Source organism: Corvus hawaiiensis, chromosome 2, assembly GCF_020740725.1.
Source record: "Corvus hawaiiensis isolate bCorHaw1 chromosome 2, bCorHaw1.pri.cur, whole genome shotgun sequence".
Taxonomy (NCBI): domain Eukaryota; kingdom Metazoa; phylum Chordata; class Aves; order Passeriformes; family Corvidae; genus Corvus; species Corvus hawaiiensis.
Genome location: NC_063214.1, coordinates 36,945,767 through 36,960,700, shown reverse-complemented (window position 1 = coordinate 36,960,700; position 14,934 = coordinate 36,945,767). Strand labels below are relative to the sequence as shown.

General features: G+C 39.8%; 1 protein-coding gene and 1 long non-coding RNA gene across 12 annotated transcripts in view; one reads left to right on the top strand and one right to left on the bottom strand.

Moving 5' to 3' along the window:
• The window catches only part of DLG2 (discs large MAGUK scaffold protein 2), a 1,000,200-nt gene that overhangs the window by 957,039 nt on the left and 28,227 nt on the right, over window positions 1-14,934 (bottom strand). The window lies entirely within an intron of this gene.
• LOC125321503 overlaps window positions 1,143-14,934 on the top strand; it is a 38,904-nt gene continuing 25,112 nt past the window's right edge. Inside the window, exon 1 of the long non-coding RNA XR_007201562.1 lies at window positions 1,143-1,614. This is a non-coding gene — a long non-coding RNA (uncharacterized LOC125321503). The remainder of the gene's footprint in view (window positions 1,615-14,934) is intronic.

Here is a 14,934-nt window from a genome sequence, read left to right as displayed (position 1 = left end):
TTGCCTTTTATTACATAAACCAATGAAATCAGCATCAGGGAGACACTCTTCCAGGTAATACCCTCTTTTGTCAAAAAACCCCTACTTGGCTGATCTTGATCTCCCTACAAGCCCCGTATCGCTTTCTTCCTTAGACCATTGTTGCGATAATACTGCCACTGCTGCTATTTAAAATGCCCACTGAGTCAGCACACTGAAACTTGAAAAGATTTGTGTATATATACAAGGTGGTTTAGAACTGACAATATTTTTGCCAGATTCTTAATGGCACTTTTCTTTAAGATACTGTGTTGCTGAATCTTTCTACCTTCTACTCACTATGTCACCATGCACACTTTCTGCTTTGCTAGGGGATGAAGACAAATTGGAATTTAAGTGTCTATTGCATTGTAATGGGTAAACATCAGTAAAAAACTGCAACAAAATGCAAATCTCAAGAGAATTGTTCTTTCCACATGCTCTGAATATTGCTCTTATCTTTACCAGCAAGGAGTCTACCTGAGAACAATCCTGCAGGTTCCACATGGAGCACTTCCCAGGCTTAATCAGAGAAATTCCAAAGTTCTGTTTGCCAAGACCTTTCTTCTGCTAGACACAGAGCCAGAGGGGCTGAGATTGGAAGGCACCTCTGGAGAACACCTACTCCAACCTCCCTGCTCAAGCAGGAGTAACTAGATCAAGTTCCTCAGAGCTGAGTCCACTCAGGGTTTTAATATCCCCAAGGACAGATTCCACTGCCTCTGTTCAACACAAGGACTGGACACTGACACACAAAGACTGCATAATCAGTGACCTTCACAGCTGACCAGAGAAGCAAGTAAAGTTAAAAAAACACATAAAATATGTATAACTTAAATTACACCATGACTTGCAGTTTAGTACAATAAAATGCTACCCAGTAATGTCCTTGAAATCACTGAAATGGGAGGATATGTCCCAGTATAATCAACCTATTCCTTTGATGTGACCTTATGATTCACAGTTCACATGAACAATATCCATTTCATGGTTTCACTCGAATAAAAATTTAATGAAATAATCCTTTAAAGTATAAATCTCTGGTTTCCTGCTTACTTTTATGAGCTAAGTAGCAACTACAATCTGCACCCTACAACCATGCTATAAAGCATCCCAGAGGTTGCTAGCTGAAACACTGCTCACTTTAAATATTCCAGCATATTCAGAAAGAACTCGTTGATGGTCTGCATTTCTTTAATACCTGATCAGAAGACAAGAATTTGCTGTTTCCCAAGGGACACCCGAGTCTCCTGCCATTAGGTTAGTATCATTGTTCAGAAAAAACACCATGATGTTTATCATCTTAGGATCAAGCTGATAAAATTCACTGAAAGCCATTTAAAAAGCAACCCGACCCTTTCAAAACAAACTCTAACTTTTCAACTCAAGCTATTTAAATGTCTGCAAGGGGAAAAGTTTTGTTCCTTGTTTCAGAGGACAGCTACACCACCCTGTGAGTGCCAAGAAGCAGCACAAGCTGATGGAGGCTGCAGCAGTTCTGATGCAGAGGGGGTCGGCACCACCAGCACCACTTCTGAACAGCAGCCAGGGATGGGGCTCGTCATCTCCCCTGCACTGCCCATGGTTCTACTCACTGTAAGTACAGAAAACTGATTTCTTTCTGCTTTGCTTCATAGAATATAGTCTTAAAATGTTCAAACAATATTTAGACACAAGTATTTTCATCTGAGAATTCCCCAGTCTTGTTCTGGGATTTCACTAGGGGAAATGTTGCTTTTGGATGCACCAGATGTGAAATATATTGCAAAATCCTTAAGCAGGCAAGGGTTTTCTGGAGAAATATAGACATGCATTTAACTTACCATACACAAAGCTGGGAAGATTCTTCACCACATTATAGCACTGCAAATGCATGAAATAATTTAAAACGTGCCAGTGAACAGAATCTGGCCTATTCTCTGTGCTGTGTGTTTACTTTGAAGGAAGGTGAAAAGAGCAATCTCTCTACTAAATTCCTTTTGAACATGAACGTCACTGCATTCACCTCGCTGAAACATAACTTAGGTTAATGGTGCCACCTGGTGACAAGTCTTACTCACTGTTCCCATCCCCTGTCAAGCAAGACAAAAGAAATGTATGCGGTGTAAACCATCCCTCAAGAGTAACCCCCCCAAAAACCGCATCACCTGCATTAATTACTTGTCCTAAAGAGTGCAGTGTATTGTACACAGAGAAAGAACAACAAACAATAGGAAATAAAATATTTCTTAACATACTTTCATTTTAGACACTATCACCCACTTCGGTTTATTAGCTTGTGAAGAGAATGCACTTAATAAAACATGAAGAAAAAAGAGAGAATTAACATTAATTTGTTGGAATCTCCTGAGGATGTGGGAGCAGAGCACTTTCTCTAGCTCAAAACCTTCTTGTTTGCTGCAGTGATGTGTGAAACTCTAGCACCACCTTGTAGGATTTTACTACCCCCATGACTGCAGTCCCTAAACAAAAAATTGAGTGTTAGAGCACATGCTCTTTGCACCTCACCTGCTAGTAACAACTCACAAGAGAAATTAATTATGAAGCCATAAATTGGTCTGTGCATCTCTCTCTGCATTGCAACACTGCTGAATACAATCACAAAACATTTGATAGGCGGTTCCTTTTGCATGGTGAGACTCTTGCCCTTTTTGCTCAAGGTACATCAGGATTTATGCTGCAGGTAACAGTACGTGGTGGGGGAAAACACCTAGGGCAAGGAGGGGGCAAGCATGGATATGTCAAGAAGGGCTGGAATCCTTGCTCAGGCAGAGACAAGGTCAGGGATGTAGCACATCAAGGACCTGAAGCCTGTTTGGTATCTGCCAATGAGTATAATCAACCTTATTATATTACTTTCTGTCTTGCGTATAAAATAACAAATAGTTTACAAATTGATACCTTCAAAAACCTAATATTTAAAGAAATTGGTAGAGGAGAGTAATAGAAATGGAGATGAGAGCTTCTATTTTGCAGGAGATGCCCAGGCATAAAGTGAAGGAAGACACAAAACATCACATAATACAACTTAGAGTTGAAATAACATCTGTACAATAAAATAGCCAGAATTTGAGTTATAGATCATATTTATGGTTTCTCTACAGCTTTGTTTGCATGCAAAATACAAGTTCCCATCAATCACTGCACAACTACCACTTTAATTACATTACAGTAACAGCTTACAGGTGAAAGCAATCATTTTAGGAGTCTCACCTCAGCTTTACTCCTACCCAGTTGTCACAACAGCCTATTTACAGCTGCAATCTTGCACAACAATTCCAGCAGCACAACTGCTGACTAGTCTTTCACATTTATAAAAAAGAGAACACTTAATAGAAGGCAGTATACTTGCTTTACAATTTCCTGTGCTCACCCAAAATTTTCTAATTTTTTGCTAAACTCAACACTTTGGAAGGGCAGCTGATATTACTGGACAACTTTCAGTGTATTAATGTGCTTTTGAATAGAGAACAACTGCATCCCTTCACCCCCCGGGACCTTTTACTGACTGGTATTTCCCTTCTATGGAACCTAATGAAAGACCTCCTTAATTTAACAAAATAGGAATATCTCAACTGAAGGATGCGTACTCTTCTCCTAGAAGCCTACTTCACATAATAGTCACATGCTGCAGATGCAAATTATACAAGTATCCATATGCTTCATTTATATGACTATTTAACCAAACTAGCATAATAAATATGTCTAGTTAGATACTTGCAGTAAGTGTGCAGCTGTCTGAAAGGAGGTACAAAATCACCATCAGTGAAATCCAAACTGCAGCTGCCATTAATCAAAGCTTTGCCCTTGAACATTCATCGTTGGGATACTGCTGTGACAAAGTGGACTTCTACTGCTGTTTGGGATGGGAAGATTTTACTTCCTTAAGATAACTCGAGTTTTCTAGTGGTGCAGATGCTGTGAAAAAGCCAGTTTTTATGCTTGGTCTCAACAGAGCAAATGAGCAGAGGAAAGATCAAAATATTATAGAACACTACGTTATCTGTAAAATGCTGAAGTTTTGCACAGTATGTAGAAAATCCCTATTGAAAGTATTTCTGTTTGACAGAAATAATTGATATTTCTTGGATCAATGAACTAGAGATAATGCAGTCAGGAGAGATTTGAATGTTAGGCCAAATGAAGATTTTTATGATATTGAAGTGGTGATGTAGAAGAAGCTTTATTCAAGATGAGGTTCCATGTGTAAAGATACGCTGCTGCTGCCAGGCCCTACATCCTTTGATCAGAAAAGAGCAGCGCTGTTAAAACTATTCACCCACTGGATTGACAGGGATGGAGGGATTTGCTCAAGCTCAGGGGATGAAACCAGAGCAATCCAGAGAGCTTTCTCATGGTGAATATGGCAAATATTCATATCACAGAATCACAGAATCACTTGGGTTGGAAAGGATTTTGAGAGACCATCCAGGCCAACGTCCCAACAATGATCAAGGACATCTTCTACTAGATCAGTTTGCTTAGAATCCAATCTAACCTGACCTTGAATGTTTTCAGAGATGGGGAAGCTGCCACCTCTCTGGGCAAACTGTGCCAGTGCCTCATCACACTCATTGTAAAAAAAAAAAATTTCCTTTTATCTAATCTAAATCTACCCCCTTTTACCTTAAAACCATTTCTCCTTGACCTATTGCCACAAGTCTTACTAAAAGGTCTGTCCCCATCTTTCTCATAACCCTCCTTTAAGTATTAAAAAGTCACAATGAAGGTATTCCTGGAGCCTTCTCTTCTCTAGGCCAAACAGCTCCAACTCCCTCAGTCTTCCTTAACTGAAGAGGTGTTTCATCTTTGTGATCATTTTCATTAGTCTCTTCTGGACCTGCTGTAACAGGTTCATGTCTTTCCTGTGCTGGGACCCCAGAGATGGATGCAGCACTGCAGGTGGGGTCTCACCAGAGCAGAATAAAGCAGGAGAAACACCTATCCGGCTTTGTTGGTCATGCTGCTTTTGATGCAACCCAGGACACAGTTGGCTTTCTGGGCTATATCAAGGCTTCACTCTACCATTCCTTTAAAAAGATGATTAAAAACTTTCCAAAGGCTTCAGTTTTCATTAACTCTACGAGTCTTAATTTTTATGCAGTAACTAGCAGCTAACCAGGGTTCTTCACAGAGGCTATACAGGCCAGTGGATCTACTTGGATGCAGTAAAGTCAAATTTAGCCACAAGAACAAGGTGTTGAGTGACAGCTATCAGGCATATTATTTAGGCCAGACAAAAGATGCTACTCTCCCATAAAATCAAAGGGGACAACCTCTGCAACAACCTCTGCAACATCCGAAGAAGAGACTGAAGGCATATTCTGACAGTGATTGTGAGATGCCACCCAATACCAACAGTACACAAGCTGTGCCATGTCAACTACACACACTTGGAATCACCTTCTAGAGTTGAGCTTGGATTAATACTGTAAAATTCTCCTAGCCTCCAGAACAGAGCAGCCATGTACACTGATTTATGGGGACGATCTCTGGGCTGTCTGGGAAGAATGCTGGTCAAGTGGGGAAAATCTTGTCAGAAACCATTCAAGCTATTTTATGTGTAGATAATTGAGTCCCCCATGTGGAAATACGTGTGTTCCCAGGTTAGTTCACTAACAAATACATTTCCAACTAGATTTCAGCTGTCAGTACATTCTTAGAGAGCGGTTTGTTGGACAGTGAGTGTGCACATGGGCAGTTCATTAACTTGCTGGAAATCGATACTCCTGCTTGCCTTGCAGTAACTTTGTCATGTAACCATACTTGAAGTGAACTACTAAGAATTTGCTGACTGCAGCTTCTTCTGAATTTGTGAGCCATCTGTTCAGTCCCAGCACTTGTGTATATTGCTTCCACATGAGATCTGCACACTTTACTGGATGCTGCTTTATGAAAGCCTTATCCAGTTCATAATGAGTAGAGAATCTCTGTCACCCTCAGCTGTGAGGTCACACCCAAGAGGTTTGGAATTCACTGCTTGTGCCATTGAGAGCCCTTAAAGATATAAGCCGTATACAGCAAATTCTTGAGATCTTTTTACTGCACTATGGAAATTATACTTCCAAGCAAAAAAGTGTTAGCTGGGAATTATTGTAAATTTATTGTTTAGTGATGGACTCCTCAAAACCTTCTTCTTTGCCAAACACTTGTCAAATATCTTTTGGTTTGGGAAAAGCATTGCAGTTTGTGGCACAGTTTTAGTATATGGCAATAAATGATGAGCAGTGGGTCTGAGATATGTGACTACCATATCTCTCATGTCCAGTGATTTACAGGGAAAGCAATGAAAAGGAATTGTAATATTCTCTGAGGCTCTTTTGCAGAAAAAAGAAGATGTCTGGCTGAGCAACTATGTCAAACTATAACATTTTCCTTTTTATCATGACTATTTTTGTACTACTGTTTTTTCAAACACATGATGAGGACTGGCACTAAAGACACTGGTGGAAATTGACAATTTGAATGAATCACAATCCTAAAAAAATGCATTTGAGTTTTGTGAAGAGATTTCTATGCAGGAATATCCATACATCCAAACTTTTGGCAGAGCTTAGCATGTATTTCCCTTACACAGCAAAACAAGTCCTGTTTCAAGGAAGCTTCTTCCAGAAACTTTTACATCTGATTTTTCTGAGTGCAAGTCTTGCAGAATATGAATTTGGACTGAGAAATCTTGTCTTTCTTGTATTTATCCTTAAATGTGGTGCTGGATGAGAGCACTTTGCCAGCACGGGTTATCTCACAAACCTAGTGTAACCATATAACACAATTCTTATTAGAAGGTATTTATAAGTCTATTCAAATTTGTAATCCAATTTGAAAATGCATTTATCCCATTGAGAACTGTGTATACATGTCCTAGCTTTCCTTTGTCTTCCTCTCTAATCCTTTACTTATCATCCACACTGCTTAGCAAAAGTTCAAGGCTGGCCCTATTCTTTACCGAGACATCCTCCAGTACCTTAGGATTGTCTTGATTTAATGCCAGCTCCTCATTTAAATGCAAAATGCACCTGGCATAACATTATTACAGCATTATTACTGTATTGTGCCTCACAATCCAATCCCAGTGAAACATAGATTTAGAAGAAACATAAAGATTTTAGTTATAGGCTAGATTTTAGTCATAGGCTAGCTGTGTTGAAATGGGTGGAATAGGAAAGAATTTGGGCCCAGTGAGAGCTAATTAAAATAATTAGGAGAGCTGGACCTGAAATAGGTTTTTAGATGTTAGCAACTGATTACCAAATAACTGATGATCTGTCATTTGCATGTTTGCCTAGCTGTGCTTAGAATAAGGAGTAGAAACATTGATAAGTTGGTGTATGGAACAAGGACAATTACCAATTTCCTCCCTTTGTGGGAACTCATCCAAAAGTCATGCAAGAAGAAACTTAGAGGTCACTAAAGTAATTAGGATTGTTAAAACTCAGAAAGGTAAAAAGGTCAAAATGAGGAAGATGAGTTACTTCATCTTCCTTGGGACCACTGACCCAATTCAAGACCACTGACTCAATTCAGAGCACACACTACGCATGCTTAATGACATTTAAGCTCATTTCCATACGAAACAGAGAAGGGGAGGGGTTAATGTTATGAATATGCATTTTGTATATTGGATATTCATAATATTTGGAAATAAAAGGTATCATGTTTGCTTGTATCGGGGCCTGTGTCTTAGGGAGCTATCTCACGCAGAGCCTGGCGCCAAATAAAACATGCACTTTCTAACTCTAAACTGTTAGAGGGTTTTTTGTCCATCTCAGTTGGATATCAATATTAGATCGATATTCATATTTTGGTAAATCACCAGTTTCTGCAGATATCCATCTCCTCACCAATTACACAAAGCTACAAGCACAAACACAAATCTGGTGTTTGACAAATCGCCATTAGAGTTCATTTCTTAGGCCCTTCTTCAGTGAAAGTAAAGCCAACTTGCAAAAAAAACCAGGTTACAAATAGAGCACAGCCTTATTACAGGGACCTTCCCCACATACCCTAATGGTACACCAAGTTTCTGTAGGCAAATGCTGAAGGAAACCCCTAAGCACTCTGGTCCTCCAAGACATAGTTGACATCCTGGGGCTGAGGAGAAATATGTCAAAAAAGAGGCAAGTCCCCCAAAAAGGAGGCACAAATCCCACCCTTTCATCTTAACTACAGAGGCCAAAGCTGAAAATGTAGTGAAGTAATTCACAATCTCTGGTATAAATTTACTAACATGTTTGATTGATTTTCCCCTTCGACCAAAATCTTAAAAGGAAGAAATTATCTTGACAGCAAGGGTCACGAATGATGTAAGAGATAACAGAAAGGCACTCCAGTGGGAAAATGGAGCTTGGTAGTAATTCCCAAGCCACAAAGCCCTACATGATAAACAATACATTTTGCAAAGCTGAACAAAGAGTGCTTGTCCCTTACCTTCCCCAGAGCCCTGGCAGTTACTTTACTCATTAAAGTACTGGATGTTCTTATCCAATATTTACAGTCCTGTTTTCAGGTTACTCTAGCAACTGTTAAAGTCCCAGACAAGCACTTAATGAAAGATGTATATATTTTAATTTGTGAGGAGTATCAACTGAGATTCTTATGCTGTCACTCATACACCTCACTTAATTACCAAGAATCACCAACAAAGCTTTTGAGCAATCTTGTCCTTCTCTCTGACATGCAACCTTTGCACCACACATAGGACAGATTTTCTTGGCTTGGTGCTTTGTATGTCTCCAGCTCAGACTCCTTAAGTAAATGATATTGAAACCGGTGCAAAAAAATCCACTGTACAACTAGATACAACATCCAAACTAAAAGAGGTTTCTTCTGCTGCAGGACTGTCTGTTCTGGAAAACAAAGATATTTCAGAAACAAAGCCAGCTCAATCCAGAAACAGAATTTTAAAAGCTTGTTTTAAAGCAGTAATTGTTTCCAATATTCTTGTATGTTTGCTCTTTTTGTTGTTTTGCTTTGCCTGAATTCTTAGTACACAATTCAGCCAATCTAACCAGGTCATCTCAGCTCAAACAGATCTCCTGCTTTCAAAGGCACCATCTCTTTCCATTGCCTAAAGAGATATACCCTTATATTTAGGAATATAATCCTAATTCTAAAAGCCAACCCATTTGTGGTACAAATTATGTGGATTGAATCTCACTCTCAGTTTCTTTGGGCCTGTGGATAACGCACAAGTGTTGGTTACAGATACCTAAGCTGTTCTCTGCTCCTAGCTCAGCTCACAGAATCACAGAATCCTAGAATGGTTTGCATTGGAAGGGACCTTAAAGATCATCTAATCCAACCCTGTTGCCATGAGCAGAGACACCTTTCACTAGACCAAGTTGGTCAAAGCCCCATTCAGCCTGACCTTGAAGACTCCCAAGGATAGGGCATCCAAAACTTCTCTGGTCAACCTGTGCCAGTGCCTCACCACCCTCACAGTAAAGAATTTCTTTCTTATATATAATCTAACTTTGAATATTGTGTGAAGTTTTGGTCATCACAGTATAAGAAAGATACTAAACTATTAGAGAGCATCCAAAGGAGGGCAACAAAGGTGGTGAAGGGCCTTGAGGGGAAGCTGTATGAGGAGTGGCTGAGGGCACTTGATCTGTTCAGCCTGGAGAAGAGGAGGCTGAGGGGAGGCCCCATTGCAGTTACAACTTCCTTGTGAAGGAAGAGGATGGGCAGGCACTGATCTCTTCTCTGTGGTGACCAGTGACAGGACCCAAGGAAATGGCCTGATTTTGAGTCAGGGAGGTTTAGGTTGGGTATCAGGAAAAGCTTCTTCACCCAGAGGGTGGTTGGGCACTGGAACAGGCTCCCCCAGGGAAGGGGTCACAGCACCAGCCTGACAGAGCTCCAGCAGCATTTGGACAATGCTCTCAGGCCCAGGGTGCAACTCCTGGGGATGGTCCTGTGCAGGGCCAGGAGCTGAACTCAATAATCCTGATGGGTCCATTCCAACTCAGTGTATTCTGTGATTCTGTGGTTCAACATGCTCTCTTTCCATTTAAAGCTGTTCCCCCTTGTCCATGCTCTTATAAAAAGTTCCCCTCCAGAGAGACACTAAAGACTGGAAACTAATAAAATCAGTGTACTCTCACTCACAGGGGGTCAGAGTAATGGCAAGTTTAGTAGAATATCAATAAAATACGCAGGTTTGATTTTATATTCTCATTAAACTATTGATTCTTACTGCATCAGAGTTCATGAAGCTGGTTTATTCTGTGATAATCACTCAGATTTCATGTTATGTGCAAGTACCTCCCAAAGCAAGACTGTCATTGAAAAGTCTCATAGATGGCAGTTCCACCCACTCACAGACACTCATTTGTCCAAACTGTAAGACAAATAGTTGCCAGTAATTAACAGATTTGTAAAAGTAAGAATTTATCATGAATAATGCAAAATACAGAGACATGTAAGTATTAATAGTTTTAACACCAATAATAGCTCAATGTCTGCTCCTATTTGCAAATGTTCTGATTTCTGATTACTGCCTGCCATTTTGTGGCCCACTTCTGCTCTAGGTAGATATCATATCCCATCTTCCACAGCAAAGATAACAAAACCAAATAAGAATAGGCCCTTGACTGTCCTAAATTCTCTCCAAGAGAATGAAATCAGACAATGCTTTCCATTATAACTTGAGCCTGACAGCCTAAATCAGGATGATCTCATGATATGATATGAGCTTTGGATTCCTTAGTTAAGCTCTGTGTTTAGTCAAAAGTGTCCTGTGAGGTCTTGGGTCAGTCACTTAAGCTTTTGTTTAGATCAGCTGGGTTTTGCAATACATAACAAAGTCCCAGCAGAGCCATAGTCGGCTGGGCACCACACACAAGGACAGGACTCCTCAGGAGGTTTTGTGTTATTCAGACACGGGCGTTGTCCCCAGACACTCCTAGGTGTCAAATGGAGACACTGAGCTGTAGCCAGATGCAGGGATAGGGAGCACTGTACAAACAGACACCTAAAACTACTTTTTGATGGAATGGGGAGTATTAGTTACCTCCCTATTCCAGAGGAGGATTTTAAATATGTGGTCTTCAAAATAAAGAGGCCTTCCTCTGAAGACCACCTAAATCTATGAGATTCACTGTCCTTGCTGGAAACTCAGGTAGCAACTTGCAAAACATAATGTTGACCTTACATAATACATGTATTTCAGAGTGCTTTATGCACCCTGTGTAATGAGCAAAAATTAACAGTCTAAAAAGCTTTCTAATTTCACATCTAATGACACCCTATACAGAAAAGCAGCTGGAACTCCTGCTCATAAACACCTTGCTATAATTACAAGATAAGCAAAAGAATTAGGCTTTCTAATTGTAATAAATTACGAAGCAGAAAATGTAATAAAATCTAACAAGGTCTTCCTATATTGCATTGTATTAATACAACCTTTTTATATTACCATCTATTCCAAAATGCCAGGCAGCTAATTAAGTGAAGAGCTTTTTTCTCAGGTTAAGTAGAGCACCTACATTTCTGCAATTATTATATTGTTGGAAAGTGTGTCCTGATTCTGTTCCCATTTAAAGAAGAGAAGAGAAGAGAAATCAAGTCAGTATTATAGCAAGGTTTGTGTGCTTGCTCTCAGGCACATTTAGCAAATGGTCAAAATGGCCAGGTAAGAGCTTGAAATAAACAAACTATGCTTTGCACAAGCATAGTGCTTCTCATTCAAGGACTTTAGTGCATTTGATAAATATTAATTAACTCCCATACTGCTGCTCTGAAATACGCAAGCAATACATTTAAGTATTACTTGGTTTGCTACTGAAATGCATCCCCCTTTTTGCTCTTGGACAGGATGCAGCAGCTGTTTAACAACACACATGAATATTAAACAAGAGGTTTAGAGAAGAAGGAATACTTAATCGAAAAGGGACCCCAGAAGGATTTACATGGGTAGATAGCAATTACTTAAAGTAACAGCCCCTAAACTCCACAGGTAATTTTGTTCTTCAGCCACCTCCACTTTAAATCCAAATTTGCTGTGGCTTTTAATAATACTGGAGGACTTTGCAGGCAGCCTGTCAGCTCTGAACTGTAGCGAGGAGAACTCTGGCACAAAATCAGGGCCAGAATTGCTAGAATCTTATTTTTATTCTGGCAAAATGAGAGAGGGGACTTAAGTGATCACAGCACAGTAAGATTTCGGCTTTATGCTGCTGAAAGAGGATATGAGTAGCTGTTTGGAGTTCAGAGGATTCAATAAGTAAGCCCTCAAAGAAGTATTCCACCACCCAAACACTGTCTTACTGATGAGCCTTTATTTTCAACACATCCCACCCCGTACAGAGTACCACACTCAGCAGCAGTGGCCATCAGCTGGCACAGGGTTTCTGCCCCATCTCTCTTTGTGGCTGTATCAATGGGTTATCTCCTGCCAGTGCAGGGAATTCACCACATGAAGTCACAATTTGGAAAAAAACTGTGGTTTGCATAAGGTCATCTCAGCCTCATGTCCTGCATTATGGGGAAAGCTCTTTATAGTCTCCCATTGCAAAATCTACTTAATATCCAGCTGTCTCAGCATGAAGAGTCAAGTTCTTTCTTGGGCAGATGAAAATTATTAAAAATTCTGATTCATAACAGGACAAAATCCGCCAGGCAGCCATTCAAAAACGGCAACAAAGATATAACTTCTGCCCAACACAAATGAAACAGAAGGAGCAGACAGCTTTCTTTTGCCATGAAACATCACCAGTCATTTCTTTCTGTGACAAAAAGAGAAGGCATTTAAAAAAGATCAGCATTGGTTTGGTACCTAACTATCTACAAATTTCTTCACTATTTAAATAGTCTCTGTTGGAATGGGTGGAGAGACTTTGCCAAGGAAATCTCCAGAATTATCCCTGTAAATATGTCATTTAAACACACTTTGTGTACTTCCAACATAATTTTTACAGGCTTTTCCTAAACTATAGTTGTGAAACGTAACCAGCTAGCCCATTCTGAGAGGCTCTCCAAATGGCTTGCTCTGTTTTACACCAAATCTACACCAGCATTCCAGTTCCAGTATTAGGATTATATTAACAGCTTAACTTGTACTTACTTATCCACCAAAACCAATTCTGGCAAGGCAGCCAAACATTCATCTTAATTGAAAACATCACGTCTTTGTTTTTTCATCAAATTAATAAATTAGGTCACCAGATGGCTCTTTTAGGAATGTTGAGCTGGGCTTCTTGGATTTTATGTTCCTTGTGTGCTTTACCACAAAGCTAAAAATACTTAAAATTGCCAGCACATCACATCAATCATTTGTTCAGCTCTGGAATCCTCACATGGCCAAAATACCTCCAACAAAAGCCTGAGTTTCACAAATACAGAATCCTTTCCTGAATTCAGCCTCTCATGTCAAAAGACTTGACAGCAGACTTGGGGCCACATGTTACGAGTGATGCGCCATGGAGCACTGCTAGAGGGACTTTCCATTTGAGATGCATTAATGAATCTGTCCTCCTAAAAAGAATTTATTTCTTAGAAAGGTCAAGTGTCCTTTATTGAACCATTAATTTTACAATCAGGTATTCAACCTGCTGGATGGGCTCCATGGTAACATCAATCAACATTTTATATAGTTAAAACTCAACCTAGCAATTATCAGCATCTTTCTCCTCTTCAATGTTGAGGAATGGGAAAAGACCTTTATATGGCTTATTTGAGAGACTGAACCAGGCAATACATTGCTGGTCCTAACCGAAACCCTCTGCAGGGCCACTATTCCTGCATCTCTGCAGAGGGCTTCCCAAAAGTGAAAGCAAATCTCACATGCTTCCCCAGGTCCTTTAAGCTTCTGAGCACAGAATTATTCTACATCTCCACCTGGCATTAAAAAGGTTTGTATTTCGTTTAGATCTACGGCACAAAACTGTAGTGGGAGCACCTTCTAGGCATTTGGATACGATTTGGTGGTGGTGCATTTACACCACCCAGCACCTTGGAGGCTGATCCATAGGAAGCATGAATATACACTACTGCAATATGGATCTGAAATGGGCAAGCCTGTTCCTACGTTGACAAATCCTCGATGCCAGCTTCCTGGACATATTTATCTTTATCTAAACCTAAGCAAATCTTTGGACAGTTAATGAATTGGCACAAGCAGATGTTGCTGAGAGACGTTGTGCTCCCACTTGCTTTAGCATCATGGCTAATTGAAACTTCTTGAGAAATTCCAAACAGCTCGAAGAGCATTAAAACATCTTGAACTGAAGTTCAAACCACTGGAAACTCACAGGTACATGGGATAAACGTCACACAGTAAAAGATAAACTATACCTATAGGGCTCTGACACACAGCAATGCTTTCTCCGATCTCACAAAAGCCCTAGTGGAAATCATTACAGACTTCTGCTGAGCAATCCAGAACATTTTCAAACAGAAAACACCATGCTTACTGTGGACAACATAAAATAATGCCAACAGAAATATGCATTTGAAATCAGTGTAACCACAAGATGTCACTCTAAACTTTATTTAGAGGAAGAGTTTGGCTACTTCAACTTCTAATAGGGTTCAAAGTTACTTTTTTCCACATACATTTATTGTCTTCCACATTGCATTTACAAAACTTGAACCATGAATTAATTGCTACATGTTAAACACAACTAAACAAACATGAGAAATGCAGTCTACCACACAAAAACTTACTGGTAAATCCTCAAAAGGCAGGCTGAGTATGAAATGATAATGAGAATAAAAACAGAACAGCCTTTTGGTTTGAGAGGTTTAAGTAGAAAAAGAATGAAGTTACAGTTCTGTTCAACACTGAAGATCAAAAACAACTCAAGAAAAGGCAAGATTTGGGAGAAAAATACCCACTAAACATTTCAACTCTGTCTCTATCCCTCTGTCTCATTGTAATTAGGTTGGATTTCTACCGCTATCTAATTACTGTCT